Source organism: Triturus cristatus, chromosome 5_1 (assembly GCF_964204655.1).
Source record: "Triturus cristatus chromosome 5_1, aTriCri1.1, whole genome shotgun sequence".
Taxonomy (NCBI): domain Eukaryota; kingdom Metazoa; phylum Chordata; class Amphibia; order Caudata; family Salamandridae; genus Triturus; species Triturus cristatus.
Genome location: NC_140587.1, coordinates 183,591,334 through 183,607,200, shown reverse-complemented (window position 1 = coordinate 183,607,200; position 15,867 = coordinate 183,591,334).

Genomic DNA, 15,867 nt, shown 5'->3' with positions numbered 1-15,867 from the left:
AGGGTATTGTGAGACCATGGAGGAAAAAATCAACAGCCTATTAGACAGGGTAGGGGCGATGGAAACGATACAAAATGAGATTTCAAATAAAGTGGCCACAAACCAAGAAGCGATTCTGAAACTTAAGAAAAACTAAAGATATCTTAGGGATAAGCTAGAGTCCCTAGAAAATAACGCTAGAATAAATAATATCAGAATCTTAACTGTCCCTGAGGGAAGGGAAGGAGGAGATATTAAGACCTACGTGATTACCCTTTTAAAAGAGTATAACTCAAACTTAGATTCTGACATTTTAGAATGAGATGTGCAGAGAGTCCACCGTGATCCTTTTGTGGCGCGCCCTGGAAGGAAAACAGCGAGAAGGATTTTAGTGAACTTTAAAGCATATTCACTAAAAGAAACCATTCTCGCGGCAGCTTTAAAAACAGGAACATACAAGAAGGACGACTGGTCCTTTCGTATCCGATCAGATGTCTCACGAGAAACCTTATACAGGCAGTGGGAACTAGGGAAACACATTCAAGACCTAAGAGATTTAGGCGCTATGGCAAATATACGTTTCCCTGCCACATTAAAGGTTATGAGGAATAACAAAATGCACACCTTCAGAGACCCAGACGATGTAAAAACCTTTATCGAGCAGATTAGGGCGCAATCATTATAGTAGAAAAATAGTCTGCCCACCAAGGGACGAGAGAGCTCATAGGAGATGTCAATATACCTCGTGATAACAGGGAGGGTTCCTCAGGGAGGGTGGGGTGGGTCGCTCGAAAAAATGTAGAGAACTATTCAAGACACAATGGGTGGGGGAGCAAATGGGAGAAAAATAAAAAAATAAAAAATGTGTCCTACAATGTTTGATCCAGTTGATTTGTTTTTTGTTTTGTTTTTTAGTTGTCTTAATTTGTATGGGTCACCATTTGTTAAGGAGAGTTGATTATTATAAGCTATTGTTAAGGTAGGTAGGTGATCGTTAAGGCAAGAGTTCAGGGCACATGGTTAATTTTCGTATCATATTATGGCCCTAACTTGGACGACCCCTTCCCTCTTCGTACATTAATGTCTCATTTATTTGAATTTAATGATACAATTATTATGGGAGGTGACTTTAACATCATTCTTGATTTAGATAAAGAAGACACCACTTCAAAAAAACTTACTGCTGCAACCTCAAAAATTAGAACTGCCCTGAAATCTATAATGCAGGATCTTGGCCTCGTAGATATTTGGAGCCTAAAAGGCTCAAGAGGAGGAGGAGCATCGGGGAATTCTATGGGGGATTTTACATTCCACAACAAAAAGCATGGGCATCGATCCAGGATCGATTTTTTTTCCTGATATCTAGTACTATTAGCAATTCCGTCAAGACGATTGCCCATATACCGGAACACCTATCAGACCCTTCGGCTATTCTTTTACAGCTTAATCTCACAGTTAAATCTCCAGAGCGGTGCTGGACACTAAACCGATCTCTACTTCTAGAATCTTCGATAGTCGAGAATGTGAAAAAACAAACAAAAGAGTTTTTTCTTTTTAACCTTGATACGGCCCCCATAAATAAGGTTTGGGATACATATAAAGCATATCTTAGAGGTATCCTAATCAGCAAAAATGCTATGGAAAATAAGAAAAGGAAAATGGAACTCACCTTTTTAGAAGATCAGATAAAAGAAATTCAAGGAAATCTGGCCCAAACCTTAGATGCTAACAAAAAACCTCTAATAGAAGCAGACCTTGCCAAGGTCAAGACAAAATTAGCAGATTATTTAGAATTTGGGGTGAAAAAGAGATGGGAAGCGAGTAGACTTGCTAATTACGAATATGGGGAGGGCAGTGGCAAGCTTTTAGCCTGGAAGGCCAAAACAGATCGAAACAGGAAAAACATTAAGGACCTGAAAAGTCAAATCACGGGTGATGTCATCACTGAGGACATGAAGCAGGAATTTGCCCGTTTTTTTCAGGAACTCTATACAGACGATTTAGCCCAAAACAATGATCAGACAGCTGCCTTTTTCCGCGACAAAGATCTCCCGATGTTAAGTAATGAAAATAGAGAGGAACTATCGGCCCCTATTACATTGGTAGAAGTCCATAGCTCAAGTAAGAACTTGAAAAAGGGTAAGGCTGCTGGCCCTGATGCTATCCCCAATGAGCTGTATGTTCTGCTGAGGCAAGAATTAGCCCCAATACTGCTTAGTCTTTTTAACTCAGCATATATTTTAAAGCAAGATACCCCCCCTCCTGGGATTTGGCAACCATAATTATTCTTCTCAAACCTAACAAAAACCCCAGAATATGTGAATCATACAGGCCGATATCACTGCTTAACAGTGATTACTAAATATATACACAGATTTTGAATAAAAGTTTGGAGCGAATGGTCGGCTCAATTATTCATAACGACCAGAAGGGATTTATGAAGGGGGGGGAGCGAGCCTTGACCTTGCCAGGTAGGTCGCTCCCCCCGCTGCAGCTCCACCAGCGCTCTCCGAGTGACTGTCTCTGTGCCCTTTTGCTCCTCTGTGCCCGGCTGCCCACTTGCCTTTTGTCCCCCGTTCTTGTGTGCCCTTCTGCTCCTCTGTGCCCCGCTGCCCACTCGCCTTTTGTCCCCGTTCTTGTGTGCCCTTTTGCTCCTCTGTGCCCCACTGCCCACTTGCCTTTTGTCCCCCCGTTCTTGTGTACCCTTTTGCTCCTCTGTGCCCCGCTGCCCACTCGCCTTTTGTCCCCCCGTTCTTGTATGCCCTTGTTCCCCTGGGCCCCGCTGCCCATTTTGCTTTCCGTGCCCCCTGTTGTGCCTGCTCGCGCCGCTCCCGCCGCTGCATCCCTTGCAGCTCGCACCCCCGCGCCCATTCGCTGCCCCCTGCCACCCACCTCCTGCCTCCAAGCTGATCCTCCCTCCCACCTCCCTTTGAAATGGCGGCCGCTGGGCGACCGCGCCACTGGCGCGGCGAAGGCGCGCCTAAGACAAGTCCGTCTGCACCCGTCCGCGCCTGGACCGCGCCCAGCGCCAGAACCACTGGCCCCCTCACCAGCCATGAAGACCGCCTCCGATACGACGCCAGCACCCTCATCGCTCTCAACCCAGGACGAACCCCCACCTGCTGCAGGGCCTCCCCGAAGCGCATCCACGGTCCCTTCACCTGCTAGAACTTAAGCTTCTCCTGCATCGAAGATGCAGAGACACCCGCCACGACAAAACACAACCAGCTCCGATGCATCCTGATCAACACCCGCTCCGCACACAAACATGCCATCGAGCTCTGGGACCTACTCGACACCGCATCTCCAGACGTCGCCTTCCTGACCAAGACCTGGATGAACGAAGCCTCCTCTCCAGACATCGCCATAGCCATCCCCAACGGATACAAGATCGCCCGCAGAGACCGCACCAACGGAGTCGGAGGAGGAATCGCCATCGTCCACAAGAAGACCATCAGGGTCTCCAAAAACACCGACGACACTCTCAGCACCGCCGAACACATGCACTTCCAGATCCACACGGACCCCAAGACCACCCTAAGAGGCACCTCGTCTACAGACCACCCGGACCCCGACCACAATTCTTCGACGCCATCGCCGACGTCATCAGCATGCACGCACTGACCTCCACTGACTACATCCTCCTCGGAGACCTGAACTTCCATCTGGAGAACAACAACGACAGCAACTCCTCCACCCTGATAGACAACCTCGCCAACCTCGGACTGGAACATCTCGTCACGACGCCGACCCACATCGCCGGACACACACTCGACACCATATTCTCCTCAAGCCCCCACATCTCCTTCAGCCACCTCTCCGAACCCACCTGGACCGACCACCACTGCATCCACTTCACCTTCTGGAAACCCGTCGCACATCACCGCACCCTACAGATCCCCCGTCGCTGCTGGGGCAAAATCACCGAAGTACAACTACAGACAAACCTCGCACTCAACCCACCGACCAACCCCTCCAACCCCGACGATGGTGCGCGCATCCTCAGACCATGGATGGACGACTGCGCCAACACCTTAGCCCCGCTGAAAAAAACAAACCCTCAAAGACACCAGCAAGAGAGCCAACTGGTTCACCCCGGAACTCCTAGCGTCAAAGCGCACCTGCCGGAAGTTGGAGAACATATGGCACAGCGAGAAGTCGCCAGGCAGCCGCGCAGCCCACAAAGACGCCATCCGCAACCACCACCACCTCATCAGGACCGCCAAGAGGACCACCTTTAAAGACCGCCTCGACAACAACGCACACAACAGCAAGGAGCTCTTCAATATCGTGAAGGAACTCTCCAACCCCAGCTCCAACGCCAACGACATCCCGCCGTCGGAAGCCCTGTGCGACTCCCTCGCCACCTTCTTCCACCGCAAGATCGCCGACATCCACGATAGCTTCAACCCCCGGATGACCCTAACAGGCCCCAACACACCAGATCCACCACACCCCAATGACCATGACCCCCTGACAACCTGGGCCAACGTGAGCACCGAAGACACAATGAAGACCATGGGCACAATCCACTCCGGCTCACCGTCTGACCCTTTTCCTCACCACATCTTCAAAAAAGCCGGCAGCTCCATCGCACCCCACCTGCACAACATCATCAGCCTCTCCTTCGAGACCGCGACCTTCCCTGAAAGCTGGAAACACGCCGAGATCAACGCCCTACTGAAGAAACCCAAGGCGGACCCGAGCGAACTGAAAAACTTCTGGCCCATCTCCCTGCTTCCGTTCCCAGCTAAGGTCATCGTGAAGATAGTCAACATCCAGCTCACCCGCTACCTTGAAGACAACAGCATCCTGGACCACTCCCAGTCAGGATTCCGCAGCAACCACAGCACCGAGACCGCCCTCATCGCCGCCACAGATGACATCAGGATCCTACTGGACAACGGCGAGATGGCAGCCCTCATCCTTCTGGACCTCACCATCGCCTTCGACACCGTCTGCCACCGCACACTACGCACACGACTCCACGACGCAGGGATCCGAGACAAGGCCCAGGACTGTACCTCCTCCTTCCTCTCTGGCAGAACCCAGAGAGTCCGCCTCCCCCCGTTCCAATACGAAGCCTCCGAGATCATCTGCGGCATCCCGCAGGGATCCTCCCTCAGTCCGACGCTGTTCAAAGCCTACATGGCCCTTCTCGCACGCATCGCCCGACATCACAACCTCAACATAATCTCCGACGCCGAAGACACGCAACTGATCCTCTCCCTCACCAAGGACCCCCTCACCACCAAATCCAACCTCCACCAGGGAATGAAGGCTGTCGCCGACTGGATGTAGGATAGCCACCTTAAGCTGAACACAGACAAGATGGAGATCCTCATCCACGGGCCCAACCCCACAGCATGGGATGACTCCTGGTGGCCCGCGTTGCTGGGGACACCCCCTGCACCCACCAACCATGCACGCAACCTGGGAGTCATCCGCGACTCGAAACTCACCATGACCAAACAAGTCAACGCTGTCTCCTCCACCTGCTTCAACACCCTCCGTATGCTCCGAAAGATCTACAGATGGATCCCGACAGACACAAGGAAAACAGTCACCCAGGCCCTAGTCAGCAGCAGACTCGACTACGGAAACGCCCTCTACGCCGGAGCCCCGACCAAGCTCATCAACAGACTGCAAAGAATCCAGAATGCCTCTGCACGCCTGATCCTCGACGTCCCACGCCGCGACCACATCACGCCCCACCTGAGGAACCTGCACTGGCTCCCTGTCGACAAAAGAATCTCCTTCAAGCTCCTCATCCACGCACACAAGGCACTCCACAAGACCGGCCCAGACTATCCCAACACTCGACTCTCCTACGTACCCAACAGGAAACTCCGCTCCGCAGACCTCTCCCTGGCCAACGTCCCACGCATCCGCAGAACCACAGCCGGAGGCAAATCCTTCTCCCACCGCGCCGCCAAGACCTGGAACACCCTCCCCCTCATCCTACGAAAACCGAAGACCTTCTAACCTTCAGGAGACAACTCAAGACCTGGTTGTTCGACCAGTAGCACCAGCACCCCCCGTCTCCCCATCCTCAGCGCCTTGAAACCCTTGCGGGTATGTAGTGCGCTTTACAAATTATTTGATTGATTGATTGATGAAGGGGAGGCACTTAAAGGATTTGACCCATGAGCTAATTGGCGCAATAGATCTTGCCATAGAATATGAAAGACCCTTGTCTATAATAACCTGCGATGCTGCGAAAGCTTTTGACAGGGTCAGCTGGCCCTTTCTCTATGACGTAATCCAGCGCTTTAATATGGGGGTAAGTATTCGGGTAAGCTATTAAGGCTCTGTATAGAAATCCTATGGCCCGGATATTAGTAAATGGAACAGTTTCTGAAAATGTACAAATTAGAAGAGGATCCAGACAGGGCTGTCCACTTTCCCCTCTTTTATTTAATCTATACTTTGAGCCACTGGCCATCAAGTTAAGAGCATGTAAAAACATCCATCCATTTGCATGCAATGATTGGGAAAAAAAGATAGGGCTTTATGCCAATGACTTAATGATTTTTACAACCCACCTTGACCCAGTAATATCTGTTATTTGGGAAATTCTAGACAACTTTGGTAAATTATCTGAATACGCTGTTAACCCTTCAAAAACAGAGATCATGCAGTGGAATACCAGTTCCCAGAGCGAACTCATTAAAGAGAAGATCAGATATATAGAGATTGAGGTGGTTCAAAATCTGGAAATATTAGCAAAGGTGAACTTTGATTCAGTCACTTCAAAAGTCAAGAAATATCTACAGCAGTGGGACTCTTTACCTTTATCTTTTTTGGGAAAGTCAAATGTTTTAAAAATTTCTATTTTACCCAAATATATATTTATATTTAATACAATTCCACTGGAATTCAAGAAGGAATGAATTAAAAACAAGGAGCCTTCTCCAGCTTTGTCTGGGGGAAAAAAAGACCTAGAATCGTATGGAAGAAATGTAGGGAAAAGAAGGAAAATGGGGGCATAGCGAGCCCAGATCTCCTACAATACCAGAGAGCCTTTCATTTGAACATTTTTAGGCAGCTATTAAAGGATTCCACCAATATCTCCCCTATGTTTCGTGCCTTGACGTACGGCCCACCAGACTTATCTAACCACTTTCTCTATAGGTTTGGAGACCCCAATAAAAAAAAAAAAAAATTAGACTAAAGTCTCTCCATTGGGCCTGTAAATTGTGGTATCAAATTAGAAAGATGCTACAGATTCCATACTATAGCCACTATGCGCCAATATGGAGATCGCCAGGAACCCCCGCATGTTTGCAAGATTCTTTAGCAACCCCGATAAGGGAAAAGGGAATTTGCAGATGGGGCCAGTTGTTGGAAGGTACTAAGCTAAAATCTTGGCAAGACTTTCAGGAGATCACAGAAGGCTATGTCTCCCGTTCTAAATACTGTCAGTTATTAAGCTGCGCAAAGACTCTGAGACAGCGGGGGAAATAAAACGAACTTTACGAGGCAAAAATTGCATTGCGTCCTGGATTACAGAAAGAGGTCTCGGTATGGTACTGGCTAATGGTACATTCATCAGAAGACCCTAGTATATGGCACATGGAGACGTGGAGGAGGGAACTACCGGAGTACGATCTAGAAACACTATGGCAAGTATCTACATCTCTTTTGTGGTATTGTGTGAAATCCGTGCCTTTAAAGAAAAAACACCTTTTTACCATTCATAAGGCCTACTGGACGCCTTGAAGATTGGCAAAGATGGGCCTGCAAACGGTGAGGAAGTGCCAAAAGTGCGGAGAACTCAATGCAGATAAAGCGCTTATGTTCCGGTGGTGTCTCTCCATCCAATCGTTTTGGCAGAAAGTGGGTAAAATCTTGTCAGATATAGCAGGCCAAGAAGTGAAGGTGAGTCTGGCATTGGTAATATTTGGGGTGAAACCGGAAGAAGAATCTATTGGTAACATACCTAAACCTCTTAAGGCCCTTATTTTTATCCTTATCCTACTAGCTCGTAGAGAATTGTGTATTAAGTGGATCTTACCTACTGCACCCTTAGAATTTGAATGGATAAATTCGATCCACAGAATAGCCAAAATGGACAGAGCAACACGCTCCAATAAGAGAACAAAGTGTTGGAGTTTATGGGATAACTGGGTGGAGAATGTTCGCCTTTTGTAGTAACTAAATCTCTCTTTCATTTCACATTTCTATCTACTCCCCTTGGGAGCCACCTTAATTTTAAATCAACTTTTCTAATTCTACCTGAGAAGCTTTGGTACCCCGCTATATAAATTATATCTTTATTTAATTTCTTATTTGAATCAATGACTACTATTAATACTATGATTAAGCATCAGTAAGTACAGGTTGTTCTCAATAATCTAGGAGATTTACCAAGACGGATTGGTGTTCCTAGAAAGAGAACTTAAGTAAGAACCTGTCATTTAGGAGAAAAGAGTAAGACGAACTCGAAGAGAGCGATTCCGTGATGGTTTCCATCCCCTCCCAAGTGGAGAGAGCGGGTATCACTTTGTTTGGAAGTTCGGAAATCTCTTTTTTCTTCAGCTTTATACTGATCAAACATATGAGGACAAAAAAAAAAAAGCTCCAAATTGCAAGCCTACGGACTAAAACACTGCTGTAACGTCCACTAGTGTGGCAAGACTAACGTAACTACAGGTCTACCACTGTAACGTGGGTGCTGTACTTTTAAAACTGCACCCCACCTGTTAAATTAAACCCTTAGACAGGAGAAAACCTCACTTTTAAATGTTAATAGGTCACACCAATGCAGGCCTTCTAGCCCACAAGGCAGGGCGTATGGTATTTAAAAGTAGGACATGTAGCTTACAGTGACTGCACCCAAGAACTATTTTCACTGTAGGATGACGGGCTGGCCCATAGAGAAACACTAGGAAACACTATTAAATATTAAGTTTGAGGCGAAGGACCAGCTGGAAAAATGATCCAAAAGCCCAACTTAATGGTGAAGTCAGATTTTTATCAATATTAAGGAAAAGAGACTCTTAGAAATTGACCCGTTTCCTGCCTGAAGCAATTTTCATTAGCCTCCAACATCAGCCAATGGTGAAATGGTGAATAGCCCTGATGAGGTGTTAAAGCTGTTCTGAGACCAGAGACAAAGACCTGAGTGTGGGGAGGTGTTTTGCTCCTATGGCAGAAAGACCAGTTGTACAATATCAAAGAGCTTAATTTATTTCAGCCGGGCCTCCGATTTCACAAGCAGATATTAGATGGCACCTACACAGGCCCTCTTTTTGACCTACCAATCAGGCATGCACCAACCCCAGTGGGGGAAGAGAAACCTTCGGAACTTGTTTAGAGTCGCCAAAGAGGAAGGGGCCCTCTGGATAGGCATACAGGCTCAACACAAGAGGAGAAGATTTTCTCAATCTCAGGGAGGGACATACTGTGGGATTGTTTGCAGCAGGGTGCACAGGAACTGCTGCAAAAGTGGATATGATTATCCTTGTGAACGTTCATCCCATTGGTTTGGGAGGGGCCAGGAGTCGCCCTCACCCACATGCTAGTGCCATGCATAAATGTGGCATTCCCTGGCACCCTCCTCAGAACACTCTGGATCTGTGCAAGAACAGAACAAGGACTGCACCTGTTGATTGACCTGTGAGGAGTCCAGAAGGGATGGAAATTATCCCCCTTCTATTCAGGGCAAAGAAGTGGACTTTGTTGTTCAGTTGGCTAATCTGTTGTGTAAGTTACAGTGCCACCACAAGCTACAAGAGGCCTTCTACTGAAGTGGCCAGCTTACCAGTACCAACTGGACATGACCTGAACCTGAACCCTCAAGTTCTGGTGCTCAAGTCCTGTCTGACTGTACTTCTAAAATCTCTGACACCTTGGATTTATTAACTTACTGGTCTTGAAAACCTCCAGAGGATTGTGACAAACCTACCAAGCCAATCAGCCAAAGGCATGTTGCAGTTGGGCCGAAGAAAAAGGTTCCCCAGCTCAAAGCTTCTCCGCAACAGCTAATCTGATTCAGCGGGACCTCACCGAAAAGATACAGCCTTGTGGGGCCATCTTTGGATACAGCCACAGGCTTGCTCGAGTAAAAAATTCCGAGCTTTGAAAAGGAGACTAAATTCAATGGTAAAAATCTTGACCAGGCAAAGGCAGCAAAAGTAGCCGACCAGTCAAAAGACTTCCCTGGGTACCAAACTTGAATTTTCCCACTGTTAGGTGTTCCTACCTGCATGTAGGTCCAAGTCTGCTAGAACCATATTTTTACCTAAAACTTACAAAATTCATATCTCCAGTTTCCCATGTTGGATTTTTGTCATTTTGCTAATTAAATTGTCCCTATTTTTACAAATTAGAATAAGATTCTAATTTTGTTGTGTTTTTGACTTATAAACTGTTTAGGCTTTACACATTTCCTTCAAGTTAAGTGCAGTGTCCAGCTTGTGCTGTGTCTTGTGATTAGCTTGTGACACAGCGCAAGGCCTATGAAATGTGGAAAGTGGAAAGTAAATGGCTGGTGGCAGCAGGGAGATCACAGGGAGGTTTCAAGGCAATGTGACGGTTGTTGGATTGTACATTTATACATATCTACTCAATAAACATATCTTTCTACACTCACCATTCAGACCATTCTGAGTATTTTTCAGTAGCAACGAGCTGGCAGACCATCGACCACCAACTTTCCACACTCCCGTAATGTATCTCCTGAATGTTGTGCTTGGGATATGGTTCTGATTCCCCCACATGTCCAACATTATGTGGGCACAGCTCCCAGTAGTGCGAGCATCATTGGGCATCAAATCCTGTGGTGTGTGCCCTTCTGTGGAAAATAAATATTTACTGATAGTGGACCAGCGCATCGGCATGGATCATGTAATGGGCGCTGTTCGAGAGTAGCAACTTTGAGAAAGGACCAAACATCTTAGTGGTGCCATTTTGCAATGGTCAGTCGAGTCTGGCGCCAAGACAATGATCTTGTGGGTGGTTTAATTAGCACTGAAAAAGAACTAAACCTACTGGCGGCACCATTTTGGAATGGTCCATTAAGTCTGGAGCCAAGGCAGAGTTACCTTGTGGATAAGTCTAATCCTTTGAGGAAATCCACTTTTCAGTTGTTGATTGTTAAATATATACAGAATCAACTGTAAACATAAAAAAGATCTTCTATTTGTCTGACTTTTATTTGGAGAGTACTGCTTTCATTTGGAGAGAACTTCAAAATAAATGGACATTCAGATTAGCCATCTTACAGTGTCTAAAAAGTAATACAGTGGTTCTTCAAACGTGGACTAGCAACACTATGGTGGAAGCAACTTAATTAAATATCATGGAGTGATTATTAGCACCACCTCCTTTCATGCGTGATCCTGGTACGCCATCATTGGACTGGATAAGATGGAAAGACCATTGGAACCTTACCTGGATACTATTGATGGAGACACCTTCACTAATAAGAAAAAGAAAGCACTATTGATACATAACCTAGGACCAGATGAAAGATCGATTTTAAAAACATTACCTCTACAAGTATGAAGTGCACAGGTCCAACAACATGGGGTTTCTTGAGAAAGTGCCCATTGGCATTTCTCACAAACTGGATAATTCTATATGCCTTTCTGTTGACCTATGCGATCTTTATCGCAACCCATGGGTTGATAGAGAACCATTTCCCTATATTTCAGAAATGTTATGCACGTTGGTTGGTGCAAGTGTATTCACTATATTGGACATGTCGACTGTCTATCACCAAGTAGTTTTATGTGAATATTCAAGACACCTCACCTCTATTGTGATGCCTGAAGGCACCTTTCGGTTTATATGCATGCCGTTGGGACTAGCATCAGCCTCTTCAGTGCTTCAAAGATTAGTGAGAGAAATTTTTAAAGGTTGTTAGGGAGTATATTGTTTCCAGGATGAAGTATTAATCTTCGGAAATAGTGTGGAACAACACAATATAAGATAGCATGAGGTACTGAACATTTTACAGGATAAGGGTCTAACCCTTCATAGTGATGAGTGCAAATTTGAAAAACCAGTTGTAGACTATTTAGGGCATCACAGTTCTGGAAATGGTGTAAAACCTATAATGAAGCAAGTAAAGGCCATTGAAGATGCACCCATACCCACAGACAGCAAAAAATTGAGGTCTTCTAAGGTTTGGTGTAATTTTATTCAAAATGTGTGCCACATTTTTCTTGTATACCCAGTTCTCTTAAGGATTTACTGAAGAAAGGGACTTTTTTGAGAGGGGAGAAAATATTCAGAAGGCATTTGAGAGCATAAGTAATGCAACTGTGGCTGCTCAACCATTAAAATCTTTTGACACAAGGAATATGAGTGTGATTGTAACAGATTCTAGTATTTGTGGTTTGGGTAGTGTTCCAATGCAAAAAAAGGTAAGTGATTGTGAAGAAGTTATAGCATTTGCTTCGAGAGCACTAAAGATACTGAACATATTTATTCAACTATCGAAACTAAATCATTAGCCATGTGGTGGGGAACACTGTATTTTAAGCCGGGTATATGGGGTTTTCCTTTTATCATCCATACTGACCACAAACATCTAGTTGATCTGTTTAGCACAAAGAACAGGTGTAGGCCACACCCAGAGTTACAAAGTGGCAGTAGAGGTTGTGAGAGTATAATTATAGTGTTGAGTATGTTCCTGGGGAGAGAAATGTGATCACGGTAGAAGATGGCGTGGTGAGTGAAGATGATGAAAAAGTGTGTTTCAGATAGAAGATGTGATGAGTGGGACACTTGAGGAAAATTAATGGAGGGGAAGACTAATTAAGAAACTTATGAAAATGTGTAGTAAAATGATGGACAGTTTTTAAAAATGAGGATCAGGAAATTAAACCATATATATACATTTCTTCTGAACGTACATGTTGTTAAACAGACTTGGCCACTTAGTCATTGCAGACTATTAGTAAAACAATTTTCGAGTTGGCACATGAGGACCATATTGGCATTAAAACACAGAGTGTGTGAGGATTTGTGGTGGCCTGCTGTAGATAAGGATGTTGAACGGTTCGTGACAGATTGTGGACCTTGTATTTTTAGTGACAAAACGCAAATCACTAAACATTCTCCAGTCGAGCATGTAGATGTTCCTTTTTCTCCATGGTCGAAATTGGTGTTAGATTTTGCTGGCCCAATTAAAGAGTTGGGTGAAAAGTCCAAATATGCCATTGTATTAATAGAGTGTTAGAAATTGGGTCTCTGGTTGACAGAGGTATGCACTCTGTCCAAGTAGGGGCCACAATCCTAGTCAGGGTAGGAAACAACACAACCTAAAGTATCCTATGCTAACCCTCCCGTAGCTTGGCACAGAGTAGTCAGGCTTAATGTAGAAGGCAATGTGTTAAGTATTTGTGCAACACCTCATACAAAAACACAGTGGAAACACCCCAAGAAGACTCCACACCAGTTTAGAAAAATATATTATCATTTTATAAACAAAACAAGACCACTGCGACAAAAGTCCATCAACTATAAGTCGAGATATGATTGTTTAAAGAATAAATGTCCAAATGCCACTTAAAAGCAATATGTGCTGAAATGGATTATCTGGTCACACTAGACCGGGGCAAAGTCAGAAGTTCAGGCCGACCGCAACGGAGAGCGGGCTGGATACCGGGACCCTGTTGGGCCAACTGAACCAGAGTACCTTGATCCTGGATGCTTTATTGTCGAAAAGGATTTGAGGTGCAGCTAAAGCGATGCCTCAATGTCGAGTCACGCAGTGGATTAGATGCATTGATTTCCTCTACGCAACTGCAGCGATGCGTTATTCCCAAGTGTGATCGCTGGTACCGAATGCGATGCGTGGCTGCAGCTATCGCAGTGGGCGATGCATTGATTTCAAAGGCAATACACTGGTTCCAATAGTGATGCCCCGGGTCCGCTCCACGCGATGAGAAGGATGTGCTGGTTCCGACTTGCGCAAAAGCTGAGATGCACCGGGTCCGCTGAGGATACATGGGTTCTGGATGTAGAGCACCTTAGGCCTCACTTCTAAGTGTTCAGGACTGGGGTGGCATCATTTGACAGGGCAAACCCACAGCTTTCAGAGTCCAGGTACAGATGCTGGTAGTTTAAGTCTTTCATATCCCTGAGACTTGAAACAGAATGCAAGCCAGCAGGCCCATGGAGTCATTCTGGATTTCAAGTGATGCAGGGCTAGTCCTTCTCAACCAGGCAGGAGAACAGAATGCAGTGGGACAGCAGAGCTGCAGTCCTTTCAGCAGCTCAACTGCTCTTCTTCCTAGCAGAGTAGTCACAGGTCCATAAGTGTACTGATTTGGTAGTGCCAGATGTCCAGTACTTATACCCAGTGGTGCTTTGAAGTGGGTGAGACTTCAAAGAAACCTTTGAATTTCACAGATGTTCTCCCTACCTGCCCTGGTTCCAGACACACCGCAGGGGGGTAATCCTTCTTTTATGTGGGGACAGGACACATCCTTTTTAGATGTGTCAACTCCTCCTTCCTATCCGGCTCAGGATGTCCCATCTGCATGCAGATGACCACTTAGGCAGACCTACTTCCTTTGTGTGTGACTGTCTAGAGGGAATGCAGGAAGCCAGCTGTCACTCTCCCCAAACGTGTATGACAGAGACAGGCAGTAGGCACTAAATGGCTAAAATAAGTGCGAACTTTCTAAAAGTTTTGAATTTGGGGGTCGGCCGTTTTAAACAGCAAGGTTCATAAACCCTAGATGAAATTATTCAGAGAACGCTTTAAAGTCTGGGACAAGTAAATGAATTGCATTCTTGTACATTATAAGACTGGTCATCCAAGCACGATTTTACATTTATTTTTGTATTAATGGAATCACTGTATACTTTTTGTTAAATACATGTATGGTTTTGTAGAGCATAATAATATGTTTGACTGAATGTTGTCTAACAGACATGTTTAAGTGCATTTAAAAAAATTGTGCATGGAAAATTAAATAATTGGAAATAAATACACAGGTTAAGACAATTCATTTACTTGTCTCAGACTTTAAAACATTCTCTGAATAGCTTTCTAAAAGTGGCCTTTGCTAAATTGGAATTTAAAATCCAACTTGACCATAATAGGTGATTTTAATTTTGAGTCCAGTGACACTAAACTTGAAAAGTCTATCTCTTCACAACTGGCATTACACTTAATAGATATAAAAAGGTAATTCCAATGTCATCCTATGGGAGAGATAGGCCTTGCAGTAGTAAAAAACGAAAATGTTTTTTTTTCACTACCAGGACGTTAAACTTAAAAGTACATGCTCTACTTTTTAAATACATTGCACCCTGTCCTCTGGGCTGTCCAGGGCACACCCTATGGGAGACTTACATGTATTAATGAAAAAGGTAGGTTTAGGCCTGTCAAGAGCTTTACCATGCCATGTTGATATGGTAGTATAAAACTTTGCACACAGGCTCTGCAGTGGCAAGCCGGAGACATGGTTAAGGGGCTATTTCTGTGGGTGGCACAATCGGTGCTGGAGGCCCTCTAGTAGTATTTAATTTACAGGCCAATATTACCATAGAGAGGTGTGGAGCAGCAGCCAGACAGGTTCATTCTGGAGTGCAGGGCTCATGGTTCGATACCCGCTGCCGGCAGCAGCTCCGCATCATGTGACTCTGGGCAATAGCTCACTTAATCTCCCTGACGGCCCCCAGTGCCAGGACACCCTTAGGGGTGATAAGTCGCACTTTGCAAATCTAGAATTATTATTACCATGTTTAGAGGAGAGAGCACATGCACTTAAGCACTGGTTAGCAGTGGTAAAGGACTCAGAGTTGTAATGTCAGCAAAGCTGATGTCAGAAAAAGAGGATGAGGAAGGCAAAAAGTTTGGATTGACTCTGCAAAAAGGGCCATTTCCAACAATTATACATCTAGATGTACAGAAGTAATGTT